Raw genomic sequence first — 16,264 nt, forward strand, 5'->3', positions numbered from 1 at the left:
GAGGGAGATGTGTGCTAGAGCTGCGCTGGTGCTTCTGAAGATCAGATGGGCTATTGGTGATGGTCACTCCATCGATCCGCTAGAGGATTGCTGAGTGACTGAGCAGCCGATCAGTAGATTGCCGACCATGGTAGATACGTCGAGGTTAGCCTGTTATAGGGTCAGTGACCTGCTGGAGCCCGGTGGGGGTTATTGGAGGGAGGGATTGATTCGAGAGATATTCGGGGAGTAGTTGGCATAGATGGTTCTGGCACTAGCAGTTCCTGCACGGGAGAGTCGGGATAGGCTAGTTTGGATGCCGATAGGGCGGTCGCGGGTGCGAGCTAGGGATCTTCAGATGTTGTTAACTATAGAGCCGGCTCGACAGATAAAGGGTGGGTGGATTTGGAGGATGCGGGTTCATCCATATGTGACGCTCTTCATCTAGGAAGTGGCATGAGGGTGCTTACCGGCTAGGTGCTTGATAGCCCGGCAAGGGGGGAGGATCACTCAGTGGTGTACGGTGTGCACGGATATCGAGGAGACTACTGATCATGTACTTCTGCAGTGCCCCAAGGCCAAGGAGATATGGAGTAGGTCATTGGTTCCCCTACTCCACTTGGTGGAGTCGGCACAGGACCTGATTTATCGGCTGAGAGTTTCCATGCAGAGTCCTAGGTACGGCGTCAACGTCGACAGCTTCTACGCCTTCGAGCCCGACTACATCGAGCATTACTTCAAGGTGGGCCCTAGGAAGGTATTCCTTGTTGGCCCGGTCAACCTCGCCAGAGCCAGACTACCGTCGACGGAGAAGAAAGAGGATGGCGGCCGCGACGCCACCCAGAGGTGGCTGGATGAGGAGGATGACTCGGTGGTGTACATATCCTTTGGGACGCTGTGCCAGTTCAGCGACAAGCAGTTCTAGGAGCTGGCGCTTGGGCTGGAGCCGAGCGGCCACCCATTCATGTGGGCGCTGCGCAGCGACGGCGGCGGAGGAGATGAGTGGATGCCGAAGGGTTATGAGAAGAGAGTCGTCGAGCGGGGCTTGGTGGTGAGAGGATGGGCCCCGCAGGCGGAGATCCTGTCCCACCGGGCTGTGGGGGGGTTTGTGATCCACAGCAGGTGGAACTCGGTGATGGAGGGGGTGTGTAGCGGGATGGCCTTGGCCACTTGGCCCCCCCACTCGGAGCAGTTCGTGTTAGAAAAGTTACTAGTGGATGTGCTCAAGATAGCGAAGCCCGTGTGGGAGGGGATCAAGAGCATGGCCAACAGCAAGAAGGCGGTGGTGCCAGCGAACGCGGTGGCGAGGGCAGTGGTGCGGCTCGTTGGCGGCGGGGAGGAAGTGGCAACCATGAGGAGAAGGGTGCGAGAGCTGGTAGAATTGGGCAGGAAGGCGGTGGCGGAGAGAGGCTCGTCGTACGAAGATATGAGCCGTCTGGTCGAGGGGCTCATGGCTTGCCGCAAGGAGCGTGAAAAGTCACAAGTGTAACGTCGGCCGTGCGATGCCATGGTATTCTTCGGCAACCAGAGCTTTCCTAAGATGGGGTTAGGGTTAGGTGATGTAATTTGTAATTTATATATGGAACCCAGATGAGGTTAGAGGATCTTTTGCAGTTTATTGTACTTTGTAAAAAAAAATTATTGATGAGATTATATGTACTTTATTATAATTTATTAAAAAAAACATCATTAGAACCCAGATTAGATTATATGTTCTTTTGTTGCAGCATCTCATTAATGGAGTTTATAAAAGAAACATGTTTTCAAGCTTGAATTTTCTAAGCATGATCATACTTCTTCATCGACAACAAACTTCCAATTCTTCAAAGAGTACATATATGAGATTGCTCAGCAAAGATCGACGCTTATAAGCGTTCGCGGAATCCAAGATAGTCCGACACATATATGCGTCAGTAAAGCTTCCATTTTGCAAATGCTTTCAAAAAGCATAGGCAAAAGAAAATTTCACTCTCTTCCTACCAATGCTTTTGCGACAATTTCAAAAGTGTCAGGGCCAAAATTAGCGATGCTTATAAGCATCGATATTGGCTCTAAAAAGAGCCGAAAAAGATAAATTTTTTTGTAGTGCTAGACCAAGATCGAGTTTTCCTTTTTTTTCTCTTTTCTCTCTCTTTTCTCTCTTTCTCTCTCGATTGTGAGCTAATTGTATTCATTATTTGATCAGAGCCTTCAACTTCGGAGGAGGATCGGGCCACGCATCTAAGATCACGACTATAAATCCTATTTTTGCTTTTAAATTGAATCTCCACTTAGAATTTTCATTTGGAGACAGATGTTTCAGAAGGACGTCACGATCGTATTTAATATTCATATATTATGTAAGATTAAGTAAGAAGGCCAAATAAGGCAGCATATATGCTAGCTTGGCGACTAACGTATTTGTTCTGGACTCAAATTCCGTTTAAAACACGTAAGACAAGCCTCCACAAATTCAAATGGACATGAGATAAATCCAAAGGTACCACTTTGGCGGGCTCCAGGAATATGGGATCTTTTCTAAAATCTAACTCGAGCTATTTTACTACTCAAAGATTAACCAAACCAAGGATTTGGTCTCCAACTTGGAGTCATCGACCAATGACTAATATGCTCCGCGTTAGGATCAGTTTTGCATACGATCTCTTGCGAGAACTTTCTATAGTCACCAATACCGGCTTCTAAGTCTTTCTTCAACACCTCGCCGAAATTTCCGAGTGGCTCCATTCTCCAGGGCGTCACTGCTTACGTTTACGAAAAGCAAGCCGAATTTTCTAATTTCGCCATACGATCGCGTTCCAAATCCTGCTGACTTCGTCGCGGATGCAACATCTCTCTTCATCTTCTATCCACCCAACAAACACTACTTGTCATTAATTGGACCATCTTGTTCTTTCACCGCCAACCTGCACTTTTAGTTTCGAGCTGGTTCTTCCATCAACATCGTTCGCGACGTTCCTGATCAAAAAGGAAACGGGGAAAAGAAATATGTAGAACTCCGAAAAGGATATTCTAAGAGCAGCCACAGACGTGGATTACAAGCAATATAAACGCAGCTGGTTCGCGCGTTCTATTACTAGTTTAGTTGTTGATCGGTCTCCAGGTTGAGGAAAAGAATTTCTCCACAACTCCGGTCTCCTTTTCTATACCCATAATATATATATAGTGCCATCGGTGGGCCGCGGAACTGGAGAAAGCTCTTTCACGCTATCTCTAGCTATCAGCTCTTCCTCAACTCTCCCATACCTTCCTCTCGGTGCTCTATTAGCCGACCTCTAGTTTCTAGCGATGAAGGAGATGGTGGTGCTCTATCCGGCGATGGGCATGGGCCACCTGACGCCCATGGTGGAGTTGGCCAAGCTCTTCCTCCGAGACGGCCTCGCCGTCACCGTCCTCGTCGTCGACCCTCCCTTCAAGCAAGGCTCCTCCGCCCCCTTCATCGCTGCCACCTCCGCCGCCCACCCCTCCCTCTTCTTCCACCAGGTCCCTGCCGCCTCCCTCCAACCCGAATCTTCTCCGTCTTCCAACCCCGTCACTCCCATGTCCCTCATGCTCGACACCCTCCGCGAAGCTACCGCCCAACTCCACCTCCTCATCAAATCTCTCTCCGAGAGCTCCACCGTCCGCGCCCTCGTCGTGGACTTCTTCTGCACCGACGCCCTCGAAGTCGCCACCGCGCTTGGCCTTCCCTGCTACCTATTCTTCCCCTCCGCCGCCACCAGCCTCGCTGTCGAACTATATCTACCGACCCTCCACTCCACCACTTCTACCAGCTTCAAAGACCTAGGCGACGCCCCCGTCCACTTCCCCGGCCTCCACCCGATCCCGGCATCAGATATGCCGGGTCCCCTACAAGACCGCAACGACGACGGCTACAAAGCCCTGCTCGTCCACTTGCAGCGCTTCCCGAGATTCGACGGGATTCTGGTCAACAGCTTCGAGTCGTTGGAACCTCGGGCGGTGAAAGCCCTGAAAGACGGTATCTGTCTTCCCGACCGTCCGATGCCTCCCACCTACTGCATCGGGCCGTTGATTGCCGAAGGGAAACCATCAGAAAAGCACGAGTGCATCACGTGGCTTGACTCGCAGCCGAAGGCCAGCGTCGTGTTCTTGTGCTTCGGGAGCATGGGCTCCTTTGCCGCGGAGCAGCTTAAGGAAACGGCCACCGGATTAGAGAGAAGCGGACAGAGGTTTCTGTGGGTGGTGCGGGCCCCACGGAACGGAGACCAGACGGCCAAGTTTCCCGGGCCACGGCTCGAACCGGATCTGGAGGCGATTTTGCCCGTGGGCTTTCTGGAACGGACCAAGGACAGGGGCCTGGTGGTGAAGTCGTGGGCCCCGCAGGTGGAGGTGCTGGCCCACAAGGCGGTGGGGGCGTTCGTGACCCACTGCGGGTGGAACTCGACGCTGGAGGGGGTGTGCGCGGGGGTGCCGTTGATCGGGTGGCCTCTCTACGCGGAGCAGAGGATGAATAAAGTGATGTTGGTGCAGGATATAGGCCTGGCGGTTGCGGTGGAGGGATACGATAGGGAGTTGGTTGGAGCTGAGGAGGTGGAGGCGAAGGTGAGGTGGGTGATGGAGTCGGAAGGAGGGAACAAGTTGAGGAAGCGAGCGGCGGTGATGGCAGAGAAGGCCAAGGAGGCGTGGAAAGATGGAGGGTCGTCCAAGGCGGCGTGGGTGGAGGTGGTGAAGGTTATCAAGAACGGTGGCAACGGAGTACGCGGATGACTGGATTTTTGTGCTTAATATTTTAACAGTTTTTAATGTTTTTTTTTTGAAGAAAGCTTGTTATGTCTCTGGTTAAATGGTCAAACCTATTCAGATATAGTTTGATATTTGTGCATCAAGCTATTATCCATATTCATCTCCAGGCCCATCAAAAAAATAAATATAAATATGGATAGGTAACCGTCTGATTTGTATCAGAATATTTTATTTGTACTTCAATAGAAACTAAATATTAAACTAAATTTGAATCCAAAGTCTTACACACTCTAATTTTTCTAAATCCACTTGAATGGACGTAGACATGGCCTTTTAAGTCAAACATACCTATAAGGAGGCCTAGACTATATGGCTATGGCAAATTATTTTAGAAGAGAAAGAAAGCCAGATGTTTATCCTAAGCCGAGAAATTTCTACAAATCCGGACAACATATGCTCTGACTTTGAGGCTCATGTTGTGGGCCAAAACGGCGCGGACCGAAGTTAAATGCTGCTCTCGCGTCTGGTCTGTTTCTACTGACCTCTTGATTCGTCATCCCTTACGTTGCCCCTGTCACTAAAGAAATCGAAGCTTATTATCCACACTTTCGCTCTTTTCATGCCAAAGACATATATACTTATGTCAAAGCAAAAAAAAAAAAAAAAAAAAAAAAAAAAAAGACAAATATACTTATTATACAGGGATGGCCCAATGCACCTGAAGGCCTAAGACGAATCTACTAAAAAAAGCCTTTCTTAAAATAATAATAATAATAAATTTTTAATAAGTATAAAATACTTTAAAATTTTATTTAAAAATAATCCGTCTAGCTTTTTGAGATGCAAAATTACCAATCAAACTTTTGTACTCAGAATTTATTAAAATACTATTTTCAATCGATAATATAGCTAATCCATTTAATCTTTCTTAAGACATAGTTGACCGCAAATAAGATTTCACTAGCAATCTCATTTTTTAACTCTATTTCGGGTGCCTGTTCTGTTGCTAATTCTTGAGTTGAATTTGATGTGGTGTTATGTTTGTTTATAACAACAAATTTATCTAGAGCTCCTTTTTGAGATTGAATAAGTTTATCAATTTTTTCTTTTTTTTTTGAGTTTTTCATGCCCACAGTTATATTTTCTATTAGACATTTTAATCTATAAATAATATTATCAAACTAAGCAATTAAAAAAATACCACAAACAAAGTTAAAAATGATAAAACTTAATTGTGTTAAGAAAAACAAACTCGGGTCCCGACAAGTAGTGCCGAACTTAATTGTGTCGAGAAGAGGCGGAATAGTGCCGAACTCGACGGCGAGAAGAGGCCGAATAGTGCTGAACCGCTGAAGTCACAACCAATCTACAATTGGACCAAAAAATAACCAATTTTAGTGTCTCTTACTTGACTAAATAAAAATTAATTGGACCAAAAATTAATTAATAAACTAACTCACCTGCCTCACTGCCTGCCTGGGATTAGTGGCCAGTGGGAACTGGGAGTCTGGGAACTGGGACTTGAGAAGTGGGATGTCGGATGCTAACGGAGGAGTGGAGGACCCCGAGGAGGCTGGAGCGGTGGAGGAGCTAAGGAGAGGACGGGAGGCCTCGGTCGCCTAAGGCTCGAGCCGTGGGCATGTGGCCGTGGGTGGGGGCCTTCCTTAGGCCGGGAGGAGGTCGAAGGAGCCGAGGACGGCGAGGAAAGCTGGAGACAACGGGAGGCCTCGGTCGCCGCAGAGCCCGGAGGTCGGAGGAGCCGAGGACGGCGAGGAGGGCTGGAGAGGACGGGAGGCCGGAGCGGCGGAGCTGAGGAGTGAGGAGGCCAGAGCTCGGAGCCGAGGAGGAGCACGGTGGACCGTGGACTTTAGAGCGGTCCGAGCGGAGCCGAGGAGGCCGGAGGCCCGGAGCTCGGAGGTTGGAGCCTTGGAGGACGGGAGGAGCCGAGGACGGCGACATCGACGAGGAGAGCTGGAGAGGACTGAGAGCCAAGCTTAAAACCGATTCTTTTGCACTTTGCAAGCCGAGCTGCCGAGTCTGCCGAGAACCGGAGAAGGTTCAGCATTAAAAAGAAAGCACCGGCAGGCCGCAGGCGGCAGAGAAGGAGGGAGCCGGGGAGGAAATGCTCGTTGGTCGTTGCTTGTCGACGTTGTCGCAGCCGGTAGCCGTTGCCCAGGGCCTACGCCGCTACGCGCCTAGCCTCAGTAGCCTGTGACCCTGTCTGTCGTCGGGGAGACACTGAAGGGCCGAAGGGGATGCACTGTAGTGGTGTACGGGCGTAGCCCGGTAGCCGTCGCCCAGTCCCCGTCTGCCAGACGCTAGTGCCCACTGCCCAGCTATCCTTTCACATTTGTTGTCCACTCCCCGTCTACCATTAATTAAGCAAAAAAAAAAAAAAACCCAGCCGTGGGTGGGGGCCTTAGGTGACCGCTTCGGTCGCCTCGAGCCGGCACTGTTATTATATTTCTAAGCTTAATTTACTCTGTCCGCTTCATTTGGTGGTTGCGCCAATCAGCCAGTGACTTGAACCTTTCGTGGGTTTGGTTAACGATCCAAGTTTACTAGTTTTGCTTTCTTAATCGTACAATAAATAATTGGTGTAACGAGAAACTACAGGTCCTCCATTTCACAAAAGGTATTCCACAACTCCATGGTGGTAATGATGCTTATAATACGACCTTGCTTATAATACGACCTTTTGGAGAAAAGCATTGTCCCTTTTTATTTTTCTTTTTTAATTCTATGATGGGCTATATTTCCAATCCACTACTCTATACCCACCATGTCCCACTCAAGAAAGGGCCCAAAGTTTAGATAGATCGAGAGTTACGTTCATAACAGTAGGGCTCAGCACAATTAAGGGTCGAAGGAAGGATCGGCGACATTGGACATCAACTAAGGTTTCGTACAAATTAATGATATATCTCTTTTTATTACAAAACCCTATCGCTCCATGAAAAAAAAATATAACATTATCTACTGGTTGCATGTTAGTTCTCAATTTATTTTAAAATGCATCTCAATCAAACAACAACTATTTATGAATTCCGTTCTATTTTTTTCATTAAAGTAATACTAATGCAAGAAGTCTTTGAATTAGATTTATATTACATTGTTACTTTTGCTAAGTTGATGACTTCTAAGAAATTTCCCAATGACCAAGTGTAAACTATATAAATGTGCCAAGTTTAAAAAATAATAGTAAATAAATACTAATTAAATTCTAGGACCTCAAAAACACAATATTAGTCGGATTTAAGAATTAAAAAGAATGTGCAAATAGATTTTGTTTGATAGGGAACTGTACTAAGATAAATTAAGAATTAATATATGACCTACAAAATAATTTTTTACTTATAATCATGGAGCCATAGAAAATTTTTTCATGTTAGTAGTTGACCTATCACAATAGTTTTTGTCTAAAAAAAGCTACCCTGTAAGCCCATTTACCATCATAGTAATTTTTAATAAAAAAATAGACATCTTCTTATCCCAATTATCGTACTTATTAAACTCGGAAAAAGTGACCAACCTAGACTTGGTCACCACATCATTCATACAACTACCCGTTCAACTGGTTTGACAGGATTATTTTTAAAACGTTATGTAATAAATTGGAATTATATATATTATAAAAAAATTGCATGAGTATTGACAGATTTATGTTTAACTTCTTGATATCTTTAATTATTTTATCTAGTGAAGTTTGAAAATTTCAAATGAATAAAATAAAGTACATTTCTTTTTATTTTATTGTGAGAAAAGGATAGACTGCTTTTTTTTTTCTTTTTTGAGAACCAATTCTTGAAATACAGTAACTTGCTTAAAAAGAACATTTAGATAAAAATATATTTTATTTGATTTAACATGTTTTTGTATTTCTAGTAATGTTATATTGGTATAATGGTTAAGGAATTTAAGTTTCAAATCCGTTTAAAATCTAAATTTCTATTTTTATTTTATTTTCTATGAAAAAAAGAATATAAATCTCGTAAGCCTGCAATTCCATAACCGAACCTGCATTGTCTTCCAAGAGAAGAGAGAGGATAGATGGAGAAGAAAATATTAATGGGTCCCACATGTCCATAACTAGAGGAGCTTGACTTTTGCATCATATAATATGGTACCATTGGGGATAGCTGCCACGTCATCTATCATGGAAACGGCAAGCTCTCACTTATTTCTGGAATACGACAAAGCATCGATAACGCAATAATACACAGTACGCTATGATGATCAAAATGCGCCATCCAGCTGTAAGATAGATGTTATAGCATCTATCCATAATGGTACTGTAGTTTGTCTGTTTATGGTGTAAAAATCGCACCCTAGTTGGAATTGTTTTCAATAGAAGAGAGGGGATAGATGGGGAAGAATCCAAACGCAATGATAAGGGACATTACAAGGGTTAGACATTATTCCTTTTTTTTCTAAATTGCTGCTTTAAATAAACTTATTTATTTATTCAATTGCAAAAATAGTTATTGTAATAATAGGCTTACCTAACGGAGAGGTAAAATAATCTAATTCTTTAAATCAAGATTAAGAGCAAGTATAATTCAGCAATAGAGTGAAATAATTAATGAGATGAGGATAAAATACTTTACGGACATACGATAACCTAATAAATAATACACCTTTGAACGGAGATCAGACATGATTAATTAACAAATTGTCTGAAGTGTTCAGAAGGCTTTCAGCTCAAGGAAGCAGAACGCCTCTTTAAAATCCCTTCTCCACCTCTCGCTTATCTTTCTCACAGAGCCCTGTCAGCCACTAATTCCGGCAGTTCGGAGGCCAAAAAAAAGCTAGCTAGCGATGAAGGAAAGGGTGGTGCTCTACCCGGCGGTGGGCATGGGCCACCTGGTGCCCATGGTGGAGCTGGCCAAGCTATTCCTCCGCGACGGCATGGCCGTCACCGTCCTCGTCATCAACACCCCATTCAAGCAAGGCTCCGACGACTCATTCATCGCCGCCGCCGCCTCCGCTCACCCCTCCCTCTCCTTCCACCACCTCCCTCCCGTCTCCCTACCCCCCAACCCCCCCACCGACCCTGTGGTCCTCATGTTCGACATGCTCCGCCAGGCCACGACCCACCTCCGCCCCGTACTCACCTCCCTGTCCGAGACCTCCGCCGTCCGCGCCCTCGTCGTCGACTTCTTCTGCACCGAGGCCCTGGACGTCGCCGCCGAGGTAGGTCTCCCCTCCTATATCTTCTTCTCCACCGGCGCCTCCAACCTCGCCGCCTTCCTCTACCTTCCACTCCTCCACTCCGCCACTCCCGGCAACATAAAAGATCTCGGCAACGCCCCGATCAACTTCCCCGGCCTCTGGCCGATTCCGGCGTCCGATTTGCCGGCTCAACTCCAAGACCGGAACGAAGAGTCCTACAAACGTCTCCTCTTCCACTTCGAGCGCTTACCGAGATTCGACGGCATCCTGATCAACACCTTCGAGTCGTTGGAGCCGCGGGCGGTGACGGCTCTCCGAGACGGCGTCTGCCTTCCTGGCCGTCCGATGCCTCCCACCTACTGCATCGGGCCGTTGATTGCCGAAAGGAAACCATCAGAAAAGCACGAGTGCATCAAGTGGCTGGACTCGCAGCCGAAGGCGAGCGTGGTGTTCTTGTGCTTCGGGAGCATGGGTTCCTTTGCCGCGGAGCAGCTCAAGGAAATGGCCACCGGATTAGAGAGAAGCGGACACAGGTTTCTGTGGGTGGTGCGGGCCCCACGGAACGGAGACCAGGCAGCCAAGTTTCCCGGGCCACGGCTTGAACCGGATCTGGAGGCGATTTTGCCCGTGGGGTTTCTGGAACGGGCCAAGGACAGGGGTCTGGTGGTGAAGTCGTGGGCCCCGCAGGTGGAAGTGCTGGCCCACGAGGCGGTGGGGGCGTTCGTGACCCACTGCGGGTGGAACTCGACGCTGGAGGGGGTGTGCGCCGGGGTGCCGTTGATTGGGTGGCCTCTGTACGCGGAGCAGAGGATGAATAAAGTGACGCTGGTGCAGGATATTGGTCTGGCGGTTGCGGTGGAGGGATACGATAAAGAGTTGGTCAGAGCGGAGGAGGTGGAGGCGAAGGTGAGGTGGGTGATGGAGTCGGAGGGAGGGAGCGAGTTGAGGAAGCGAGCGGCGGCGATGGCAGAGAAGGCCAAGGAGGCGTGGAAGGATGGAGGGTCGTCCGAGGCGGCGTGGGTGGAGCTGGCGAAGGTTATCAAGGACGGTGGCAGCGAAGTACGTGGATAACTGGATTTTTTGTGCTTATTATTCAAACAGTGTTTTTGCTTGTCCAGTTGTATCCACTGACCTCGTGGAGTTCGTCATCTTTTACGTTGCCCCTGTCAGTAAAATAATAAATAGAGATATTTTTTCTCCACATTTTCACTCTTTTCAAGGCAGCGGCATATATATTTATTATATTTTTAAGCTTAATTTAGTCTGACCGCTTCATTTGGTGGTTGCGCCAATGAGCCAGTGACTTAACTTTTTTTTTTTTTTTTTTTTTGTGTTTTTTTTGGGGTGCATCTGCGGCTTATGCTGCTCTAACATGAGCACGACCCGCTACATGAGAAGCAAAATGTTTATACAAAGTAAAAAAAAAATAGGGACAGCTGAGTTCAAAAAAATTCTTCGGAATGATGAAAAACAAACGAGCTGATCCAGTTAACAGCTTGGTTCGTCTTTTGAAAGACATGTTTGATCTGGCACTTCCGTAATATCCGTCGCATGTCACACGGGAGCGGATGCTCCACCAGTGACTTGAGCATTTGGTGGGGTTTGGGTGACGATCCAAGTTTAATAATTTTGCTTTGTCAATCTTTTAATAAATAATTAGTGTAACGAGTAACTGCAGGTGCTCCATTTCATAAAAGGTATTATTATACGACTGCATGGTGGTAATGATGATTATGATATAACCTTTTGGAGAAAAGCATTATCCCTCTCTATTTTTCTTTTTTGATTCTATGATGGGCTATATTTCCAATCCGCTACTCTATACCCACCATGTCCCCTTCAGGAAAGAGCCCAAAGCTTAGATAAATCGAGCCACGTTTATAAGAGTAGGGCTTAGCAAAATGAAGGGTCCAAGGAAGTTTCGGCGATATTTGAAATCAAACCTCTGCCTTTTGCTTAAGTGGCAAAATATTATGTCATCTGAACTAAGATTTAGCAGTAATAAATGATATATCTCTTTTTATTACAAAACTCTATTGCTCGAAAAAATGTATAAGATTATCTCAGGTTGCATATTAGTTCTTGATTTACTTTGAAATGCATCTCCATTAAAGAAAAACTATTAGTTCTTGATCAGTTTAGCTCACCCCGTTCAAACCAACCCATGCATCGCCCCTGTTTGATCTTGCCTTTCCTTCTTGCTGATTTGGGCATAAGGCCGTATTCCCTAATAGCATTTTAATTTATAACTTTGCCTGATTACTAAAATAATGATAAATTAATAATATTTTAATAATATTAAAATAGAAAAATGTAGCTCGTCTAACATAAGTGGGATTTTGAAGCAAGTAGAGGTAAATAACATAATGCTTCAAAGTATGTTTTTCGAATTTTGATAAAATAATAATTAGTTTATTGAATATGATTGAAATGGGTCACGAATGTTTTTGTTAAAATAGTAATTTTTTTATGTTATAAAATTTAGAAAATATGAGTGGTTAAATTATGAAATTTATCTCATATGTATGTATTCTCAGCACGACTATGATTTGGCTTCGCCAATGGAGATTCTTCGATGGCCCTGTCGACTTGAGTCTTTGTGCTTAACTAGCAAGACCCGCACTGCGTAGCTTAGGGATTACCTCGGTTTCTGTGTTGCCATGCAACTCCTGCGGAGCCGGCGAAGACTTTATAGATGAGCCCTGCAATCGCATAGCTATTCGGGTTCCAGTCGAAACCGCAGAGCATCCTGAGCCAAGCTCAAGGGACGACTTTGTAGATAGATCCCACAGTTGCCGAGTTTTCCGGATCGGGCTTGGATGATACATTCCTTAATGTAGCAGCAGCCGGGGGAGATTCTTTTGGCTCGCGACTGATATAACATCAGGCGCTCTGATCTTAACTCAAGAGGAGTTGTCATAGATACATGCGGTCGCGGAAGCTCTTCGGCTTATGATTGACACAATGTAGTGTTGGAAACCCGCCCATGCCGCAGAAAATTGCAGCGGAAGAGGCATGCACGGGGTCATACGTTCATCTCATGAACGTTATTTCAAAAACCGTTCGTAGATGGATTAGGATTAAAACTTTTTAAACAATTAGGAAGATCAGATCTTCACCTTTGTGCGGGTAGATGATCACCGCAAACTGATGATCGTGGTTTAGGATGAAGGTTCGCTTGAAGCCGTTCAAGTGCCCGGCCTCTACGGGTATCCACACGAAGCAGAAACCGATCCAAGCTTTCTATCTCCCCGGGGTGCTAGCTCCCTTGCAGAGATAACTTTGATGGCTGATATCCTCCCTTTCAATCAATCCTTGATTGTGCTTGGAAGGAGGAAGAAGAAGGATGAAGAGAAGAAGAGGAACGAAGCCCTGCAGCCTTCTTTTTCTTCCTTGCGTTGGAACCAAACGGTGGAGGAAGAAGGAGGCCACCAAGATCCTTTTCTTCCCTTTGTTGTTGGTGGCTGAAAAGAGAGGAGAGGAGGGTGGCCACGTGATGGAGAGGAGGAGGGCTTCACATATGAATTAGGTCAGCCCCCAAGCCTCCTCTTAAATAGCATCTAGGGCTCCTATTTGGTTTAGTCCAAATCATGAATCAATTGGGTTCAATCTATGCTAGTCCTAATCCAATTAGAACTTGAATGAACCATGACTCAATTGAACTCTTCAATCCTAATCTAATTAGGAGCCATCTTGATTCATTGGATTAATAATTAATTGGGACTTAAGAAATCCTAATCCAATTAGGACTTGTTTAATTCTAGTCCTAATCCAATTAGGACTCTAATTTGAATTCGAAGTCCTAATCCGATTAGGACTCTAGGAATCCTACTCCAAGTAGGAATCCAAATTTAATTCAAAACTCCTAATCTAATTAGGATTATAGGAATCCTACTCCAAGTAGGAATCCTAGTCCTACTCCTAATAGGATTTCCAGTCCAAGTAGGAATTTCAGTCCAAGTAGGATTCCTGTCCTAATCCAATTAGGACTCTATGAATCCTACTCCAAGTAGGACTCCTAGTCCTACTCCAAATAGGATTCCCAGTCCAAGTAGGAATCCCAGTCCAAGTAGGATTTCTAGTCCTAATCCAATTAGGACTCTATGAATCCTACTCCAAGTAGGACTCTTGTTTTAAGTCCAATTAATCAATTCCCTTTGTTCCTTCTTCAACTTATTATCAATCAAATTGATTACTTGTGATTCCTAATCACGATTCAACCATCGGATCGGTCATTACTTCTAGTGTGTGTGACCCCATAGGTTCTACTCTGACTGGTAGTGAGATATATTATGATCTCTATCACAATATCATTGAAAACTCCTTTCAATGGATTGGAACGATTCCAACTCTACTCTTTAGGGTTTATCGATCATCGAGATAATCCCTGTGAGTCCCACCATCCACCAGTGACACCTAGCAGCATGTAGTAGCTACCCAGTAGAATAAAATGATGAACCTCTAGGTGCAGTTATCGTGTGATACAGTCTTACTATCGTGGATCCCTACAGGACGGAGGTCATGGATAACTCGTCAAACCCCTTCGTCTGTCATATGTCAAGATTTATTCGACTCGAGTTCGATAGTGGAAAACTCTTTCTCCACTTTATATTACTGCCCTGGCCAAGGTCTTAGAACTCAGTCTAACAAATCACATAGGATCACTCCTCTTCTATCAAGGTCGATAGATTCCATGTAAGTGCATACCCTACTCCTACAGTGAACTTACTGCAGCCAATCTATACTACAAGGACCCATATGACTAGAGACCATGTATACGTGTAGTCAAACTACAATAACCTTACTGTGAGTAGCTGAAGCACCGCAGGTCAAAGGACCAGTCACACTACTGCAACATCAAGCAAGTCACTGACGAGTGGATAGACATCCAAGTGACTTCTTGTGTTGGTCACGCTCAGTACCCTTGTTCTCCAACAAGCACCTGCACTATCACTTCAGTGTCCCTACACTGTGGACTCGAGTCTCGTCCATCCATAAGGAAAGCGATGTATGCACTGATCAGATCGATCACCGTCCTCGTGATGATCCATTGATCAGGAGCATTTAGAAATTAATCACCAATGATACATGGCTCAAATTCTCAACTCTTGAGAATATGTATCATCATCTTATTAATTCCTTGGACGATTCATAGACACATAAACAATATGAATGAAAAGAATGCCCATTTATTAATCAATAATAATAAAGTCAAGTACAAAATTATGTCCCAGAATTAATAATGTGTTAGCCAGATTGGCTTCTAGGGCATACTTCTAACAATCTCCCACTTGCACTAAAGCCAATCAGCCATAAACCTAAGCCCCATCTTCTCAAGATGCGCTTCAGTTTTCTGCCGACTTAGCTGCTTAGTGAATGGGTCCGCCACATTTTCTGTGGAGTCTACTCTCTGATCCTCTACTTATTTCGTTTCGAGGTAGTCGCTTATTAGGTTAAATTGCCGCTCTATGTGCTTCGTTTTCTGGTGAGACCTTTGGCTCCTTAGCTAGTGCTATGGTGCCTTTGTTATCGTAGTAGAGTGTTATGACATCTGATGACATTACACCTAACTCTGCAATGAACTTCTTAAACCAAAAGATTTCCACTGCACCCTTAGAGACGGCTTAACATTCAGCTTCTAAGGTAGAATCTATAATGATCGGTTGTTTGGAACTCTTCCAATTTATTGAACTACCATTGCACATATTCTAATGTAGACTTTCTATCATCAATATGTGTGCATCCTTCTACCTTCAACTCTGATCTTCTCCCAATGACCAAGAACATGTCCTTAGTTCTTCTCAAGTACTTAAGACTGTTCTTCACAGCTATCTTGCACTTCTTGCCTGGATTTGACTGATATATGCTCGTGACACTCACAGCATGTACTATATCAAATCACGTATATTGCATGGTATATGTGAGGCTCCCTATAGCCGAAGCATAAGGGATCTTGCTCATCCGTTGAATCTCTTCATATGTGTTGGGGCACATCTTCTTGGAGTGATTTATCCCATGCCTAAGGGGTAATAATCCCCTTTTAGAGGTCTTTCATGCCGAACCTCTTCAGCACTCCCTCTATGTACATATGCTGTGATAGGACAAGCATCCTCTTAGATCTATCTTTATAGACCTTAATTTAAAATATAGGATGCTTTCCCAAGGTCTATCATGGAGAATTTCTTACACAACCAAAACTTGACCTAAGTTAGCATGGAAATATCATTGCCAATTTGAAGGATATCATCCACATACAATACGAAGAATGCAATAGTCCTCCCACTAACTTTCTTATAGACACATGGTTCCTCTTCGTTCTTGATGAAATCAAACGATTTGATTATATCGTTGAAACGAGTGTTCCAACTCCGAGATACTTGTTTTTGTCCATAGATGAACCTTTGCAGCTTAC

General features: G+C 45.1%; 3 pseudogenes across 2 annotated transcripts; all 3 read left to right on the forward strand.

The window, feature by feature from the left end:
• Nucleotides 1-643: 643 nt before the first annotated feature.
• LOC148715449 (anthocyanin 3'-O-beta-glucosyltransferase-like) lies at nucleotides 644-1,671 on the forward strand (annotated as a pseudogene).
• A 1,058-nt stretch (nucleotides 1,672-2,729) lies between these two features.
• On the forward strand, nucleotides 2,730-4,809 carry LOC148715450 (UDP-glycosyltransferase 88A1 pseudogene; annotated as a pseudogene). Its single transcript, XR_015971856.2, has one exon. The product of XR_015971856.2 is annotated as a UDP-glycosyltransferase 88A1 pseudogene (transcript).
• A 4,031-nt stretch (nucleotides 4,810-8,840) lies between these two features.
• Nucleotides 8,841-11,055, forward strand: LOC148715451 (UDP-glycosyltransferase 88F3 pseudogene; annotated as a pseudogene). Its single transcript, XR_015971859.2, has one exon. The product of XR_015971859.2 is annotated as a UDP-glycosyltransferase 88F3 pseudogene (transcript).
• Nucleotides 11,056-16,264: the final 5,209 nt, after the last annotated feature.

This window comes from Phoenix dactylifera, chromosome 1 (assembly GCF_051530095.1).
Source record: "Phoenix dactylifera cultivar Ajwa chromosome 1, Ajwa_hap1_PhDact_Kaust_v1.1, whole genome shotgun sequence".
Taxonomy (NCBI): domain Eukaryota; kingdom Viridiplantae; phylum Streptophyta; class Magnoliopsida; order Arecales; family Arecaceae; genus Phoenix; species Phoenix dactylifera.